Below are 6065 nucleotides of genomic sequence, written 5' to 3' on the forward strand. Positions count from 1 at the left end.
TGAATTGCAGCTTGTAAAGCTATTTGATAAATTGGAATTTTTATTGAAATTGAAGGATTTAATTAATAGATTAGAAATTATTTGAATAGAAGGAATTTAATTAATATATTGAGAAGTATTGGAATTGAAGGAATTTAATTACCTCTGCTGGTACAATAAAATTATTGTTAACTCTGTGAATCACGTTGATATAAATATTTCTATTTTCATGATTATTTAATATTATTGACCCATAGTGAGTGTCATAGTCGGCCATCTCGTCTCTACCTCTTCGAGATTAGGCTTGATACTTACTGGGTACACGTTATTTTCGTACTCATACTGCACTTGCTGTATATTTTATTGTACAGGTACATATATGTATAGTGGCCTTGTGGGCGCAGATGTGTGATTAATAATTATGGGGACATAGGTGAGCTGCATTCTATATTACGATCCGCAGCTAATACAGTCTCCTTCAGAGTTATTATATTTTCCTGTCTAATTTGTATTCTAGACAGATACTGTATTTTATTTTAATTCCCTAGTAAATGCTCATGCACTTGTGACACCGGATTTTGGGATGATTATGGGTTGTACTGTATTGGAAATTTTTAAACATATTAGTACGTATTTGGTAAATGTCATCTTCTGCTATTTAATTGAGGGGAAGAACTATGACTTCAAAAATATTAAAATGAGAATTTATTTAGTATTTATTGTTGGCTTGTCTGACAGCGGTATCCGACGCCATCACGACCTATATGTGAAATTGGGTCGTAACAACAACGTAATATTTGAGAAAGTACATACAACCATAAATGTTCTTCTGTTATTTAAAGAAGCTAGAGTAGTAGAGAGGCATTCGCATCGGATCCTCCAAAAATTACCACTACACCTGTGTCTAATCCTGGAGCCACACCTGGCGATATTACTGGAGGATACGAGCAGGCATAGGTTAGGAGGAAGTGTTATACCGAGATATTATTCTGAAGTGTATCGACTAGTTCATCTATGTTAGAATCGTCGTATCGTTCTACTGCAATTTCTATTATGTTGGAATCCCAGACCTGTCATTAGTTTGAGAAAAACTTCATGTGATGGAAATTAAATTATATGTCAATGCAATTTAGCCAAGGCAAGAAAAGGCTTACATGATGTAGAACTATTTTTCTAGTATATCAATGAACATCTATTGTATTGGCTCCCCTATCTGATGTAAATCCAACATGCAATGGCTGCATATGAACAGAAAAAACTATGGACTCAAACTGTAAAATCTTTAACATATTTTGAAAAACACTTATTTATTTAATACTATACTTGATGAATGTTTCCCATAAAGTGAGAAAGGAAGAGAAGTTATTTTGTCAAATTGTCTGATAATTACACAAAATACATAGTCAAAATGCAGTTAGCATCAGCCTGATTGCAATAGAAGAATGAAACAAGTAAGAATTAGCATAAATTACATGTTATAGCATTTTCATTGGCACTGTTATAACTAAAGAGCTGGTCAGTGTAATTGTTGATTGCCCCAGCTACACATCTATCTGGAACTCCATTTTCATCTTTACAGTCCCCTGTATATAACAACGACTACGCCTTAGTTCCAAATAAGTAAGGATCGAATATATGAATTCTCATTGACCATATTTCTCCAATTAGAAGGAGAGCCTTGGAGCAACTGTAAAGTTACCTCCATGTGGCCTTTTAAGTCACGGGTTCGAGCAGTGAAAACAGCCACTAATGCTTGCATTAGGGTAGGTTGTCTGTATCACACCCCTTGGAGTGTGGCCCTTCCTCGGACCCTGACGCAGGATGCTTTGTGCACCAGGCTGCCATTTTCATATTTCTCCAATTAAAATCATCTCGGGCCATTATTTTAAAATAAAAGGGCAGCTCGATGCACTAAACTCCCGCTATAGCAGGGTTCAGGAAAGGTTCCGACCACATTGGGGTCTTATATACACAACGTTACGCAGCCTTACTTGGCATTTATGTACACAACCCATGATTTCCATCTTATTCTTTAACAAATATTTTCTTGTGCCATTTTTTATTATCTTACAAAATTTTATAATATTATTGCGTTGATAGGTTACTAAATCATCCTTTCTCATGGAAATATTGTAGGTTACAGCAAACACTCTTGCTCATTGAAATCCTCACCGGTTGATCACTTCTGAAAGGTTATATATCAATACCTTCCAATGGATAAATCTTGGATTGGAATACCTAGAAATACAACAAAGTATTTACTTGGTTTGAATCAATTTCTAAATTTTGCATTTAAGAATGCTTCTATAGGAGATAGAATAAAATGTACGTGTCCTAAATATGGTTTTGGGAAGCGGCAGACTAGAGAGGTAGTGTACGATCATTTGATTAGCAAGCCATTCCCTCAAAATTATGTTACTTTGATTCTTCATGGGGAAACAGAAGTGTTGGAGAATTTTAAAAGCACATAGGCTATCCCAGATGCACTGCCTCCTAAATATCCTTTGGAATTATTGATAAATGAAGCATTTCCGGGTTTAAGGCATGAGGGCATTGATGCAGGTCCGTCACAAGTAGTTGGAGAAGAAGAAATATTAAATGATCTGCCTTCTTCAAATAACAAAGAATTTTTTGAGTTGCTTAGAGATGGAAGTGAAGAATTATATGAAGGGTCCAAGTACTCGAAGCTAGAATTTTTGTTAAAGTTGTATCACATAAAGTGTTTGTCTGGGCTAAGTGACAAGAGAATGACTATGATGCTAGATTTACTGAAGGATGCATTTGGATTTGCAAGGATACCTAATTCATTTTATGAGGCCAAGAATACCATCAAAAAGCTTTGTCTTGATTATATCAAGATAGATGCTTGTCCAAACGATTGCATGTTGTACTGGGGAGATGATGCTAATGAGGAAACATGCAAGTATTGTTTAGCTCGATGGTTGAGGCCAAAACCAGATCACAAATATAGGGTATATTAGAATTTTTACCATTGGTGTACAGGTTATGCTACTATTATATTGGGAATTATCAATTGTTTCAAGGGTTTTCAGATGATGGACGTGGGAATTTGGAAGAATGCTCACATTGGTTTTCTTGCTTCGTTGGGTTTTGTTACTGTTGTTCTTGAAGTTTTGAGATGGATTTTGAAGGATAAAAAAGATACAGAAGAAACGATCATTACCTTAATAGGATCATCTTTGCATTCTATCTTTTCTGAAACCTGTACCACTGGTACATCTGTGGTTGCTGCCTCTACTTCCATATCAAATTAAGTCTTCACTTCACAATAACATTAGTTTTTGCTTGAGCTTATTTTCATCATCAACTTCTGATTCTGCTCACTGATTTGATTGTTCTGTGATTTTTTTGGTATCTTTTTGTAAGGAAACTTGTAAAAGAAATGCTAAAATTCGAAAGAAACAAACTGTTTCACATATCGGTTGCTCCAAACCTAACTCCAGAAGAAGGGCTAAAATGGTAATAATTCATTTTGGATACTTTAATTAAACTAGCAACTATTCCTAGTTAGTTAAGTTAATGCGAATTTGACCTTTTCATTTATAGATGGCTGAGACTGAATAAAAGCCTGGACGAGGACAGCTTTATCTCTCTACACATAGGAATGAAGATGGATCATATGTTAATGAGGCGGCAAAAGATATATGTGTAAGACAGTTTTTATGGAGCCCCAATAATTTCTATTAGTCTTCTTTGTTGATATTTAACTTATCTATAAGTTATTTATCTCTTATTTAGACATTTCATTCGCAAAAGTTTGATATCAGTTAAGGAACACCTTCCCCAATCTCATATTCTTGATATTGGAATTACAATAGAGAACTGTCAACATGAAGAATTACAATAGAGTTCCAAGGCAACTACTTGAACAAAATAGAGAAGTAAACTATAGGAAAGACATGAGACTTGGAAATTGGAATGATCCAAATTAAAGCACTTCATTAGCATTATATTAGAAATAGAGCAAAGAAGCCAGTATACAGAATAAGAATATGATTATGATTTCCCAGGAACAACTTCGAATATGTGAATAATATTCACATTTTAAATATTGTTACATAAATCCTTATTATGGTAAATTTTGTGTTACTAACTACAGTTCTAAAGTTTCAGCACTTGTTTTATAATAGAAAAAGATATTATTCTTCTATTATTTTTCTTTTTTAACTTGTCAATCACTGATTGAAGTAAGGACACTGGCTTTTGGTGTGTAATGTATTTAAAAAAAAATTGAACTAGCATTGAGCCAAAGCACCGTGGATGAGTCTGAAATTTTGCCAAATGATGCTGTTGGTAAGGTGTTGGGAAAAAAGCACTCTGGAAGGGTAAGGTGCTTAGGATTAGGAGCTGTTCCTGGCAGAGCTTTTAGACAAACAGGACCTCGTTATAGTGATTTGAATGCTTCAAGTTATAATAATGGTTCATGTTCTTCCCAATGCCAAGAGAAGTACAATCAAATGTTGAATGCTCACAATCAAAGCCAAGAGAACTACATAGAAATGATGAATGTTAACACTCAAATGATGAATGCTTATAAGGTGTATATGATAATGAAAGAAGGGAAGATACCTGAAGAATTTGCAGGGATATTTGTTTCTCCTCCTCGTTCAACGGTAAGAATAGTTCATAACTTTCTTATTTAATTTTGTAAAGTATGATTGATTAATCCAAGTATTATTAGTTAGGATATTGTTGAGGTACTTTTTGTTAATTATATTTTCTTTTGATTGTTTTGTAGCCAAGTGATGCGGCTAGCGGATCCATTTCACCCATGGATATAAGAAGATCATCCGGTGGAAGTAATCCTAATGACAACCATTGAAGTTGCTTGCAAAGGTATTAGATAATTAAATATCGTACTCGATTGAATGGTCATAGTAGATCTTTTGTCCATAATAGTTGGAGTGGATGTTCTGTTTAATGTTAGTTTTAAGAGTAATTATAATATTGATGTTTTGTGTTTAATGGTTGGAGTAGTTGTGTTTAAAGAATATTTTTGAGACTAATGATAATTTACTTTAATGTATTTTGTGGTTTATTAATATATTGATGTTACTTGATTCAAGTAAGCAATTTATATAATTTGTTGATTCTTCATTATAATAATTGAAATTGGAATAGTTATGGAGTAACATTGCAGAAAAAAAATATTCAATGAATAGCGGAGGTTATAACTGCAGCTATTTAACCTATAATAATATTGTGTTATAAAATTTGTGAGGGTTAAATAAAGAAATTACGGGGGCTTAGACCTCCGCTATTTTTTTTAATAAGTGACAGCCAAACTACCAAATTGCGGAGGTTATACCGCCGTCAAATATCCGTCGCTATATGATAACGACGGTCTGTCAAAAAACTCCCGCAAATTGATTGCGGCGAACATTATTGCGGGGAGTTTTGGAAACTGCCGTAAAAGTATATGGCGGAGGTTTCTGACCACCGCAATATGTAAATAAAACCTCCGCAAATTCAGCGTTTTTTTGTAGTGAGGCAAGCTTTCGCGATCGCGTGGCCTTCTTCGCGTTCGCGAAGTATATTTTCTGGGGGCTTGGGAAGTTTGTCTTCGCGATTGCGAGGCCCTTTTCGCGATCGCGAAGAAGGGTCAACTGGGCAGAATCATGGTTTAAATCGGGACTTAGGATCATTTTCTCTCATTTTACTTTGGGTTAGCCGATTTTGGAGCTCTTGGAGAAGGATATTTTACCTATCATTGTAAAGTAAGTAATTACTACTTACTGTGAATTTAATACACTAATTATGGGTAGATTTTAACATGTAAATTGAGTAAATTATTGAATTTTTATCACGACCCCAATTTTTCACCTTACGATGACATCTAGTCTCTCAGCCTAACACATGCTGATTATTACTGAAGTTTAATACATTAAATAATAACTGATACAACGTAGCTGAGCCAACATCAATCATATAATCCCAAAATCAATAGTACAAGTCATAAGCTTTTCTAAGAGTAACTAGAAATAATAAGTACATCACTGTCCCGGAATAATAGCAGATAGTTGAATGAAATACAACAGAAGGTGACTTCGGGTCCTACGAACGTC

At 34.5% G+C, this 6065-nt stretch overlaps 1 long non-coding RNA gene across 1 annotated transcript; it reads left to right on the forward strand.

The window, feature by feature from the left end:
* The first annotated feature begins 3809 nt into the window (after window positions 1-3809).
* LOC117276339 (uncharacterized) lies at window positions 3810-4969 on the forward strand. The gene is made up of 2 exons (XR_011415541.1): window positions 3810-4613; window positions 4739-4969. It is a non-coding gene; the product is annotated as an uncharacterized lncRNA (long non-coding RNA).
* The last annotated feature ends 1096 nt before the right edge of the window (window positions 4970-6065 follow it).

The sequence above is a fragment of the Nicotiana tomentosiformis genome, chromosome 4 (genome assembly GCF_000390325.3).
Source record: "Nicotiana tomentosiformis chromosome 4, ASM39032v3, whole genome shotgun sequence".
Taxonomy (NCBI): domain Eukaryota; kingdom Viridiplantae; phylum Streptophyta; class Magnoliopsida; order Solanales; family Solanaceae; genus Nicotiana; species Nicotiana tomentosiformis.